The following is a 12,816-nucleotide window of genomic DNA, read 5'->3' as shown; positions in this document are numbered from 1 at the left end:
AGTTAGGTGGCAGAGTGGATAGAGCACCAGACCAGGAGTCAGGAGGACCTAAGTTCAAATCTGGTATCAGACACTTGAAAATTACCTAGCTGTATGACCTTGGGCAAGTCACTTAACCCCATTGCCTTGGAAAAAACAAAAAAAAATACCAAAAAAGTAATGTTATTCCTTTCCTCAAGGACCTATAAGGAAAGTCATATGGAAATAACTATAATAGGAGTTAGAGTATGATTTAGTACATGGGAGAGGTTTAAAAAAGTCACCTGATCAATTTCAGAATGGAAAGGCAAATCAGGGAAAAAACTGAATGAATAAGGTAGTACCTGAGATGGGCCTTGAAGGAAGAAAGTTTGCTAACTGTTGTTTGTGTGCTGATCTCTTTAGAGAATATGTGAAAGATATGGCCTTACCCAGAGAGCCTCTCCATAGTCACATTTAAGATAGAGAAAGCCCATTTGGGAATTTATCTGAAAATTGATGATGTTTTCTAGCTGTAACATTCTCATCCCCATCACAAATCACCTTAAATGTTACCTAATATTTTTCCAACATCCCTTACATATCCTCTTACAGATAAGGAAACAGGTTCAGAAAAGTAAAGGTATCCATTTAAATCTTGTCTCCTGCTTATTTTTTTACTCAGGACACTGTATATTCCACAAACTACAGGATTATGACTGCTCCAAGCAGTGATAACCTTTCTGAATCCGGCCTACAGGGAAAAGTGACTCTATAATAAAGTATTTCCGTTCCATAACTGGTAGTTTGAGAATTGTGACCCGGAGACCTCCCTGGGCTTCTGTTATTTTCCATCCATCTATCCTACATAAACATACTATCGACCTCCCAAATGGGGTGGAAAATAAGGAAGCTAATGGACACGTCATTTCTGATTCAAAAGCAAGGAACATTTTCTTAACCCTTTAATTCCATAGTGGATCTACATAGCCTGCATTAGGGTCAGGAGAGTTGACCCTAAGGCTAGACCTTAGAGGTGGACATGGACAACTTTGGTCCCTGGACTCAGGTATTGAACAAGGTAAGATGGTTCCAGTAGAGGGAGATCCTACAATTGTCTGGGCTCAAGAAGGAATATCCAGGACTTTCTAATTTCAGTGGCGACCCTGTGATTCTGGATGGAAGCAAAAGAACCAGTGAAGGATGTGGAGATAAACTAGACCTCACTCTGGTTCCAGTGCCATTGGTTAGGAGGTCCCTGGTTCATTAGGATCTGTGATCTCTGATAGACTATCCACAGATAGACTGCAATTGCAAGACAGGTTTGGTTAGAATAGATGAGACTGTGACCCTGGGTGAGTCATTTAACCTTGACTGCTTCAAAAAAATGAATGAGACTGTCAGAGACTATTGGGAGCTCACTACTATAATGGTATGGTTTGAAATGCTAGGGTCTCCTGGATGCAACATTTTTTCCTGCCTATTAAAGGAAGTTAACTCCAAGTCCCCTAATTCTAAGTGAAACTGTGAGATGCTTTCTATTTAGCTTTTCTCTTACTCATTCAATTTAGAGTGACAATGACCTTTATATTCTATGTGAACCCATTTGCACTCATGTCTGGCAATGAATTAATAAATGGAAATTACAGCCATGATCTAAATCTTTAGTTGGATAGAGACTTGGGAAGAGTTTTCCTCTTTAAAGAGACAAGAGTCTGGAAATCGAGGGGATGCCCATCATTTGAGGAATGACTAATCAAGTTATGGTATATGAATATTATGGGATATTATTGTTCTATAAGAAATCACAAATGGTTGGACTCTAGAGAAGTGTGGAATGACTTAGAGGATCTGATGAAAAATGAAGGGAGCAGAACCAAGAGCACAGTGTACACATTAACAAGAACATTGTGAGATGATCAGCCTTAATGGAAGCAGCTTCTCTCAGCAGTTCAGAGAATTAGGACAACTATATTAGACTGGCTATGGACTATGATCCTCATCCAGAGGAAGAAAAATAGAACAAAACAAAGAAAAACAAATCCTTCGGAATCTGATGAACACTTTATAAAAATTATCTCTGATGAATCTCTTTCCCTTAATCTTAACTCCTCATACCTAAAATGACCAATATGTAAACATGTTTATCCAAAATATCTATGTACAATGCTATCCTGACTGTTCACCATTGAGGGGAGGGTGGTGGGAAGGGCGGGTGGAAGAAAATTTTGTAACTTAAAAATATCATGAAAAAAATAAAGCAATGGGAGACAGTTGTGGGGAGAGGGAAAAAAGTTGACTAGAAACTCATAGTAGGGGAGTGCCACTTTTCCTTTGTCTAAGGTGTCAAGACTTTGAATTCTGGTTCAGTCTGTGACAATTTGGTTTTTTCTTTTCTACAGCAGGTTCTACAGCTAACTGACCAGAGGAGAGACTTAAACCTCAACTCTGTCCCTCATTTACATAAACTTTACTTACCCATGCAACTTTACCTCCAACTTGTTATACTTATATTATTTTACCTATTGTCTATCTTAGTACTGATGGTTTTCTCTAATGATTTGTTAGTTATATATTCCCACATGTGAAATGGCTACAAGTGATCAGAGAAACCAGGATAAGGTCTCAACCATTCTATTCATTACTTATGTGACTCTGAACAAGTCCCTATACTAGGTCTTGGTTTCCTCATCTGTACAATGAGGGGCTTGGACTGGATGATCTCTTTGATTCCTTCCAGTTCTAAATCTATGATACGTGAACCCTGGATACCATGCTTCCCTGACCGATCTCTTAGTTTTACAAATGTGGAAATTAAGGCCTAGAGAAATGAAGTGCTGCCCCTTGTTAAATAGAAGCTTAGCACAAAGCTGGAACTAGAATCCTAGCCTTTTGAGTCCTAGCACAATGTTTCTTCCTCTAAAGCACAAAGGATTAAATATGAACAATGAGCCAGTCAGGGAGCACAATGGATAGAGTCCTGGGTCTGAAGTCAGGAAGACCTGAGTTCAGTCCAGTCTCAGACACTTATCAGCTGTGTGATCCTATGCAAGCCACTTAAACCTCTGTTGCCTTAGTCCACTGGAGAAAAAATGGCAAACCACTCCAGTATCTTTAACCAAGAAAACTCCATGTACAGTACGGTCCAGGAGGACACAAAGAGTCAGACAAGACTGAACAATAAAATGGTGCTGTAGAGAGAAGGTAAAATGGAACCACCTAATTTTTTTCCAATTGACTTCAAAGAGGTGTGTCTCCATGATTTATGACTTAGTTTAATTTTCCTGCATATCAACGGAAGACGCTCCCATAGGAAGAAATTAATAATATAATAAATCATCCTCTACGTGGAACTATGTACTGAACGGACAGAGTCCCCACATGAATATAATACAAAATCTCAGTCCTTTATGAGGCCTTTTACATTCCTTATTAAGGAGCAAAAAACAAAATTTTAGTCCTAAAGGCTATTCTATAGATTTTTAATGTTTTTCCCCCAGAGGCATACCATGCTTGACTTGGTTTGAAGGATGTTTTTGGAACACCTGGTGTGTAATCTCCAATCTTTTCTGACAAGCTGCTGCATGGCCCATTCAGCAAATCCTTTTTGTTAGTAGGATAGACATCTATGTTCTTTATGGTGAGGGCTTCTCAGTTAATGCTACAAAGGAAGTTTATGATATGCATCAAAGACTCCTGAGCCCTTCCAAGTACTGTCCTAATGAATATGTCTCTTCCTCTCCCTTCCAAGGTGCATCTATTATAATAAACAGAAGCATCTTATTTATTGCAAAGAATGTGAGTCCAAGATGTAAAAACTTCCTGAATTTTACTTCCCTCTTTCTTTTCCTCCTGTGTTTAGCATGAATACTGGTGGTACAGAATACTGGATAGTGTGTGTGTGTACTGGGCTTAGGAATCAGGAAGACTTGAGTTTCAACCCTGTTTCTGATTTGTAATTTTGTATGAGGCTTAAATGACACCAGGTATGCAAAGAGTTTTGCAAATTCTATGGTGCCTTAGAATTGTCAGCTGTTATTATTAGCATAATACTCTGTAGCTGGGTGGCACTGTGTCTGATCATTAACTGAAAGCTATACCAAATTATCAAAATGTTTAGCTGGTCTGGAGTTCAGATTTGCCTATTCATACAATGGGAATAATATCTTTTTAACTTATGGATAGTTGATGTTCATAGAAAATTAAGAGTTAAGAGGGCTTTGGAGGTTACCTAGACAGACTAACTCCCTATTTTTATGGTTGAAGAAACTGAGTCTCAGAAAGGTACCTTTCTATGGGATCATAGAAGTCTTAGAAATCACCTTGTTTCAACTCTTTTTTTTTTAACAGATAAGGAGACCAGGACCAAGAGAAAGAACTTTGGTTTACAAATAATTAGTGGAAGAATTAAAACTAAAATCCCAACTGGGGAATGTAGTTAGCCTTTTTCTCTTGGAAAGCCCCCTTCCTCTTGCAGTGAACAAACATAATGACTCATTCCAGCACTTTGTCACCACCTTCCACACTGGTACATTTCCCCTAAAATAAGCTTTGGATGACTTGAGGGTCAGACAATTCCCTCTCCCAAAACAACAGCATCTGGACCATCTTCTGGACTTCAGGTACTCTCCCCATTCTTCCCCACAATTTTTGTATGTCAAATGAAAAAAAAGATTCCCAGTTAGATTTCTGATTAAGATTCTCTTCACTGCCAGTTTTAGAGTTCTTGCCTCTATTGCAGGCTGAAGATTAGTACTGTCTGGGTAGAAAATATAAAAGTCCTAAGGAACTCCTAAGTGCTTCAAAAACTGATCTTAGAGGCAATCATTTGATGGATGATTTTCTCATAAATCTTTTTATTCTTTTTTCAGACTCTAATCATACAATTGGGTTTCTTTTAGGTAGTTGCTGACCTTGAATTGGAGACAAATAAAAAGTGACCACAGAAATTAGAGGAGCTTCACACCTATGTCAAAGAGATAATAGCAATAAATGACTCTGAGTGGTCCCCTAGTGAGAAAGCAGTCTTTTCTTTTACTCCATAACCCATCAGTGCTCAATACTTTTTAAACCTGAGTCTTGCTGACTTTCCTTTTTTCCGTGGCTCAGCTGACAGGTTAAGTCTACCTGAAGTTTTCTTTTTCACTCAGATTTTTAAGTGGTGATGTGGTTGTACGTTGTAGGGAATACTTCAGTTAGAGAGTATCACAAAATCCTGTCTCTTCAGCCTCTTTGGCTGAGGCTGTTATATGTCACGGGTATGAGACAGATTCTAGTTAGCCCCAGAGGGTAGAACTAAACTGTCTGAACAATTAATTGCAGAACTTAATCTAGACTTGATGCAAGAATAAATAAATAAATGAAAATAAACCCTAAATTTTGAACAATTATTGATATTATCGAAATGGAACAGGTTGCCTCTAAGGGTAGTATGTTCCCCTGAAGTATTCAAACAAAGATTAAATGACTTCTCAGGTATATAATAGAGTTATTAGTTGTTTTTCAATCATGTCTGACTCTTTGTGACTCCATCTGGGGTTTTCTTAACAAAGATATTAAAGTGATTTATCATTTCTTTCTCTAGCACATTTTACAGATAAGGAAACTGAGGCAAACAGGGTTAAGTGACTTTCCTAGGGTCACATAGTATATACATGTCTGAGGACAGATTTGAATTCTCCAAGTTGAGTCCTTCTGACTCCAGGTTTGGCACCTTATCCACTTCAGAGCCACCTACATGGCAATGTAAGAAAAGGGATGCTTTTTTCAGCTATGGGTTAGAGTTAATAAGTCCCTTCCACTTCTGATATTCTGTGATCCTGATTTTCCCCACCTAGATGACATAGAAGTCATAGATACATACAGGTAAAGAGGATCTGTCAATCCCCTTGCAATTCTAGATTTATGATCTTTTCTCTTCAGGGAATCATCTTTTTCCCACTCATTTTTTTTTTAGGTTTTTACAAGGCAAACAGGGTTAAGTGGCTTGCCCAAGGCCACACAGCTAGGTAAGTATTAAGTGTCTGAGACCGGATTTGAACCCAGGTACTCCTGACTCCAGGGCCGGTGCTTTATCCACTGCACCACCTAGCCGCCCCTTTTCCCACTCATTTTAAAGAAACAAAACAAAAACACGGAGTTCTAGAAAGTTTAGTTGACTTGTCCTGGCTCATAAAGATAGTTAATTAGAACTAGAACGCAAGTCTTCTGAATCCTAGGCCAATGTTCCATCTGTTTCACCTACCTTTTCTTAGTCTTAAATAATTCAGAGATAGGAAAGACCTGGTACTGAAGAGACCTCTCTCTCCTCAGACATTACAGACTCATACAAAAAGGGGTATCAGATGCACCAGTGGTCTTCTCCAGAACAGGCTGACTCTGACAAAAGAGGTCATTCTATACTCTTTAGGAGTTTAGATTGATATTTATTGATAGATAAGATATTTATTTGATATTAGACTTTTAATAAGTGCTTATTTTTTTAAAAAAATAGTGCTTTACTGGGCAAACATCCTCATTTTGCCCATGTATTGGTGTACTATATTTGCATGATTTTCTCTCTAAACCAGAATGATTATATATAAGCAAAATATGAAGCCTCTTCCAGGTTTGGAGACAGCCTGTCTCCTCCACCTGCCCTTGGTACCCAGGCGCCACGTAAAGTTTGTCTGTTTCCATACCCTCTTAAGGGTTCCTCAAGGTCCACACTCTACTCTTGACTTCTGACCTCACTTACTTCATCAGTGCCAGCCTCATAATTACTTTATGTGACTTGAGACAGTTATGAGAATGTCAGAGATCAGGAACAAACTGAAATGCATAAAGAATCCCTACAAGGGTCTGAAAGACACTTTACTATTCAGATTCTCATTAATCTCTACCCTGATTGCTTCCACAATTTTCCACATTCTTCAGGAGTTACAACTGTGTTTGTATGTAGGAATAGTTTGATACACCAAAAGTATCTCTATGCAGAAAGATGTTTCTACTGTGGGTACTTCCAATCACAGGTGTGTAGACTTGGAATCAGGAAGAGTCACCTTTGTGACTTCAAAGCTGATCTCAAACTCTTTCTAGCTGTGTGACCCTGGGCAAGCCACTTAACCTTGTTTGCCTCAGTTTTCTCATCTGTAAAATGAACTGGAAGAAGGAAATGAACAACTTAAATTTATTCCTCAGTTCAAGAGTTGATAACCTGGATCCAAGAGTCCTTTGCACTGGATTATAATTTAGCCATGCATTTAGTAATTAATTTTAGGGGTAAATGAGAATTTAGAGATTGAAAAGTCTTCACAACTTGGCTTCAATCTACTTTCCCAGACTTATCTTGCCTTACTCTATTCATTCTACATTCTAGTCCAAATGAACTGCCATTTGCTCCTGCAAAATTTCACCTTCTACTTCCCTGAATTTTCTCAAGTCATCTTTCATGTCTGGAACATATAAGCTCCTTATTTTTGCTTCTTGGCTTACATTTCCTCTGGAAAGTTTTTACACTATAACCTAAGTGTTAATGTTTTCTTCCTTGCATTCATTCATTCATTCATTCATTCATTCATTCATTCAATCAGTCATTTCTTCTAGTTTGTATGGTTAATATTTACTTTTTAATCTGTTTTAAAACCCTATTTCCCCAGCCTCCTCAAGAAAAACAAAAACTTTTAATAAATCTTCATTGACTGACTAATAAATTTGCATTCAAATAAAGTTAATGTCTATATTGGCCATATAGAAAAAACAGATTTCTCAATCTGCAATCTAAGTCCTTCAGCTCTCTGTTAGAGGATTGGGTAGCATGTATAATCATGAATCTTCTGGAATCACCTATTTATTTATCTGTGTACATGTAAACCCAAAGTAGACTCTAAATATCTTGAGGTCAGGCACTATTAAGTTTGTGTTTCTGTCATCCCACTCACTACTTAGCCTGGGGTCTGGTACATTTAAATTATTACTGAATTGAATTTGTATCTCTAGATCATAATGCAGTGCCTTATCTGCATTAATAGACACTTACTTAATTAGTAGACATTTACTTAATAAATGTTTGTTCAGTTGAATTGGTTTATAGAAAATATATTCCTGAGTTAGAGAAATCTGCTCTTCTGTTCCTTTTGACACAAGACTATTAAGAAATGTGATCTTGATACAAACTTTAAAAAGTCATTTTTAGTCAAATCAAGAAGTGCCTGTGTTGTGGAACATTGCTTTTAAGATTTATCCTATAATAATTATGCCATTGCTTTTTCTCCCTTTATTAATTTTATTGTTACACTTACAGAATCCTCAGGGAAATAGTAATACTGTATCTACATAAACCTTGGGCAGTTAGGTGGCACAATAGATAGTGTGTTGGTACTGGAGTCAGGAAGACTCATCTTCCTCAATTCAAATCTGACCTCATATACTTATTAGCTTGTTGACCTGAGCAAGTCACTTAGTTTACCTCAGTTTCCTTAGATGTAAAAAGAACTGGAGAAGGAAATGGCAAACCACACCAGGATCTTTGTCAAGAAAATCCTAACCAGGGTATGAAGAATCAAAGACTGAAAACAACTGTAAAGAGCATATTAACCTTAGTTATATTGGGGGTGAGGAACTCTGGGTTCTTGAAGATTCTGGCAACCAAGCACAAGCTTTGACCAGTCCTGTCAAACTACTATCTGCCCCTCACCCCCAATGCCCCACCCCTTCATGCCCCCTACAAGTAACATTATATTGTTAGCACAGAGAGGAAGACACCTGAGTTCAAATTCTGACTCAGATACTTACTTTACTGGCTGTGTGATCACTTAAACTCTCTGAAGGGATTCTTATCTGAAAAATGAGTATAATAATAGCACCTATCTCACATGGATTTTGTGAGGATTAAATGAAATGTCTGTAAAATTGTGACAGGAGAAATATCTACCAGGGTTCCTCTCGCCAATTCTCCTCCAGGGTTAAGACAGATTTGTCCCAAAAGAGGATAAAACTGGGGTTTGATTGGGCAAGCTCAAACTGTACTTCCTTTGAGGAAAGTTTCTTGGTAGCCTTTGGTTATGGTGATGTGACTTTCAGGTCACCTCAGGGCATAGAAATGACCACCCACATGAGGTCAGACTGGGGGATCTCACAAGAGTCACCATACCCTGGTTTGCAGACTAAAGAAGGAAGCAAATATACATACCCATAGATAAGTATTCTTATCAAATATCCTACCTATGTTAGAACTATACAAATCTTGTTTTGAAAACTCTTCAAAGACCATGAGTGCCTCATCTCATTCCAATATCCATAATGTTTGTCTTTCATTTTCTAAGAAGACCACGTCAGGGAGGTGATACCAGCACAAGCACAAGAATTAGATTTGAGTGAGGGGGGCTGTGCTTAGTCACTAGCCTATCACTTTCTTCTCCAGAGCCATCTGGGTCCAGTGGTCAGATATGAATCAGGATGACAGGAGATGGCCCTAGATGCGAGGCAATCAGGGTTAAGCAACTTGCCCAGTGTCGCACAGCTAGTAAGTGGCAAATGTCTGAGGCTGGATTCAAACTCCCATCCTCCTGTCTCCAAGATCAGTGCTCTATCCACTGCATCACCTAACTGAACTAGAATCCTACTTGAGTCAGTTTGTTCCTCTACTACCAAAAGTGCTTTGCTATTAGAACATTATGAGCTCTCATAATTTAAGTGTAATGGTGTGCAGGGTTATATCACTTACTGTGAATTCTCTTATCCAAAGATTTTAATCTGGGGTCTATGATTTTTTTAAAAATTAATAATTATAATAAAATATAATCAATTTCCTTTATAATCCAATTTATTTTATGCATTATTTTATCCATAGCTTCATCAATCTTCCAAAGGTGTCCATGACCCAAAAGGATTGAGAAGCTCTGTTCTTAGTTTTAAAGCTGGGATCACTGAGTAGTAACATGTGATATATCTCCATGCTAGCAGCTGGGATTGATACTGTGTAATGGCAGTCTAGGGCATGGGAGCCTCTCAAAGCTCAAACAGAGGAAATTAGGAAAGTTGTCTACAGGAAAATTGGGATAATATGAGATGGAAATGCCTTGAAGTGATTGTGGCACACTTATGGACATTCTTTAGGGGGTTTCAGTCAACTAACCTATAGTAAAGAATAAAGGATACTAACCATCCACAGAAGCATTTGAGATCTATCAACCTTGACTTAGACCTTTTGAGACCATCTCTCTTCATTCCTTTCACCTATTCTGTTCTTGGTTGAACTCTTTAGATGACTGTTAAGGCAACAAAACCACATAACCCCAAGTCAGTCCTGGGTGAAGGAGATTATGACATAACAAAACTGCCTTTCTTTCTTTCTTTCTTTCTTTCTTTCTTTCTTTCTTTCTTTCTTTCTTTCTTTCTTTCTTTCCTTCCTTCCCTCCTTCCCTCCCTCCTTCCTTCCTTCCTTCCTTCCTTCCTTCCTTCCTTCCTTCCTTCCTTCCTTCCTTCCTTCCTTCCTTCCTTCCCTTGATATTTAAAAATAATATTTTATTTTTTCCTAATTACAAATAAAGGCTTAAAATTTGACTTTTAAAAATTTTAAGTTCCAGTTTTCTTCCTCCCTCCCTTTCTCACCACTTTCTCCCTAAGATAGTAAGCAATTTGATATAGATTATGCATGTGCAATTAGGTAAAACATATTTCCATTTTAGTCATGTTGTAAAAGAAGAAACAAACAAAAACCCCCATGAAAAATACAGTGAAAAATAATATGTTTCAGTCTGCATTCAGACTTTAAAAATTCTTTCTCTGGAGGTGAGTAGCATTTTTCAGCATGAGTCCTTTGGAATTGTCTTGGATCAATAAGTCATTCACAGTTGATCTTTGTACAATATTGATGTTATTATATGATGCTCTCCTGGTTCAGTTCACTTCACTTTGCATCACTTAGGGTAAGTCCAGATTTTCTGAAATCTGCCTACTCATCCTTTTTTTTTTAATAGCACAAGAGTATCACATTATTATCATATACCACACTTGTTTAGTCATTTCCCAATTGATAGGCTTTAGGGAAGGATATTTCTGAAGATCCAAGTATAGAAGCTCAGTATTTATAGTCTTGCTCTAACCTTATAACTCTGGTTCTCATTTTTGCAAAGTGACTTAACTGGAAATTCACAGTTTAATTGGATTCTAGGACTTAGGGCTAGAAGGGACCCCAGAGACCATCTAGTCTAACTTATGTCAAAGGTGGTGAAACTGAGATGGAAAGAGGTTATATGACTTGTCTAGGATCACACAGATATAAAATTTGAACCCAAAGCATCTGGATCCAGAACCAGTCCTCCATTGTACTAAAGTTACCAACAGTAGCTCAGTGGTGGGAGGCATCTCAGGGGCTCCCATACCTGACCAAGAACCCTCTCTTTGACATAACCAATGAGTTACAACATAATCAAAGTTTTCTAGGTTTTGCTTGAAGATCTCTAGGAAAGGGGAAAACTCTCCTCTGGAAGAAACCTTTGTCACTTTGGATAATTTTAATGCTTAGGAAATTTTCCCTTATATCAAACCTAGCCCCACCTCTCTAGTTTCCACCCATAGCTCTGGGAATACAAAGACAGGTGGGCATATTGTTCATGTAAGCAAGGAACTCATTTTCCAATGGGAGAGATAAAATGCAAACAATTATATAAATATACAAGCTATTTATATAGTCAATAAAGGGAAAATGAGAGGAGAAAGCACCTGCCAAGGGGAAGGATGAGGAGGGGGAAGAGGAACCTGGAAAGACTCTTGCACAACAGGAGATCTGAATTGTCTTGAAGGAAGTCTGGGAAACCAGGATTTCCTTCTGTCTGAATCACTTGGTGTTCTACTCACCAGTCAAAATGTACACCTATGGCCTTCTGCTGACTCCAAGTTATGTGCTTGTCTAGACATCCTTCTGTTGCTTTGCATCACTCATGATTCCACCTGCTTAGTCACACCCCGCCCCATAGTGTTTATCTAGTCCCTAGGTCCCTTCAGACCATTATCTGGCCAATCTTAACTGCAATTTAAAAGAGATTAGTAGTCTGTCATCTTGCTTCTGGGAGAGACTAAGTAAAGTACATGCCTCTAGAAGATGTCATTACTTATTTACAAAACAACTATTGCAAATGACCTTCAGAAAAAAAAAATTTAAAAGCTAGATAGAATTGACAGCTACTCACTTGATTCTATTCATCCAAAAGGGCCTGAATCCTGTGGAGTCCCAAATTCCCAGATTATAGAGGCCTTCTTCTCTGGGCAGAAATTCAGAACAAATGCTGAGCTCTCTATCTTTCTTAGAAAGTCAGAGATGGCCCCACCTCCTTTTGAGAAGAGCCAAGTGATAGTCGAGTTTGTGCACAAACTCAATTGGAAACCAGTCCTTGCAGGCCATCCAGTGGCAAAACCAGTCTCCTTGCATCCACCAACAAGGAACTCTATTCTAATGGGGCAAATAACATGCAAACAACCATGTACCTCCAAGATAGACACAGAGTAGATGGAAAGTCATTCTTAGAGATGACTTCAATGAGCCTGAAGTCAGGAGGACTTGGTATTTTGGAACTGGTGCTGCCCAAAAGGAAACAAAAATGTTTGGACTTTGTACCCATTGCTCCTCACTCCTGGGATAAAATCAATAAGAAAATGTAGTGGATAAACCAAGAGAACAATGAACACATCAACAACAACATGAAATGAACAACCTTGATGGAAGCAGCTCCTCTCAACAGTCCAGAGAGCTAGGACAACCGTATTAGACCGGCTATGGACAATGTTATCCCCATTCAGGGGGGAAAAAGAAAACAAAACAAAACAAAAAAGAAAAAAATCAACCCTTCAGAATCCGATGAACACTTTATAAAAATTATC

At 38.3% G+C, this 12,816-nt stretch overlaps 1 protein-coding gene across 1 annotated transcript in view; it reads right to left on the bottom strand.

The window, feature by feature from the left end:
• The window catches only part of PRXL2A (peroxiredoxin like 2A), a 70,898-nt gene extending 58,670 nt beyond the window's left edge, over positions 1–12,228 (bottom strand). Inside the window, exon 1 of the mRNA XM_074233011.1 lies at positions 12,129–12,228. The gene's annotated coding sequence lies outside the window, so the exon portion shown is untranslated. The remainder of the gene's footprint in view (positions 1–12,128) is intronic.
• Between the last annotated feature and the right edge of the window lie 588 nt (positions 12,229–12,816).

Source organism: Macrotis lagotis, chromosome 4 (genome assembly GCF_037893015.1).
Source record: "Macrotis lagotis isolate mMagLag1 chromosome 4, bilby.v1.9.chrom.fasta, whole genome shotgun sequence".
Taxonomy (NCBI): Eukaryota; Metazoa; Chordata; class Mammalia; order Peramelemorphia; family Peramelidae; genus Macrotis; species Macrotis lagotis.
The sequence above is the reverse complement of the archived record's forward strand: the minus strand, read 5'-3'. Positions and strand labels throughout refer to the sequence as shown.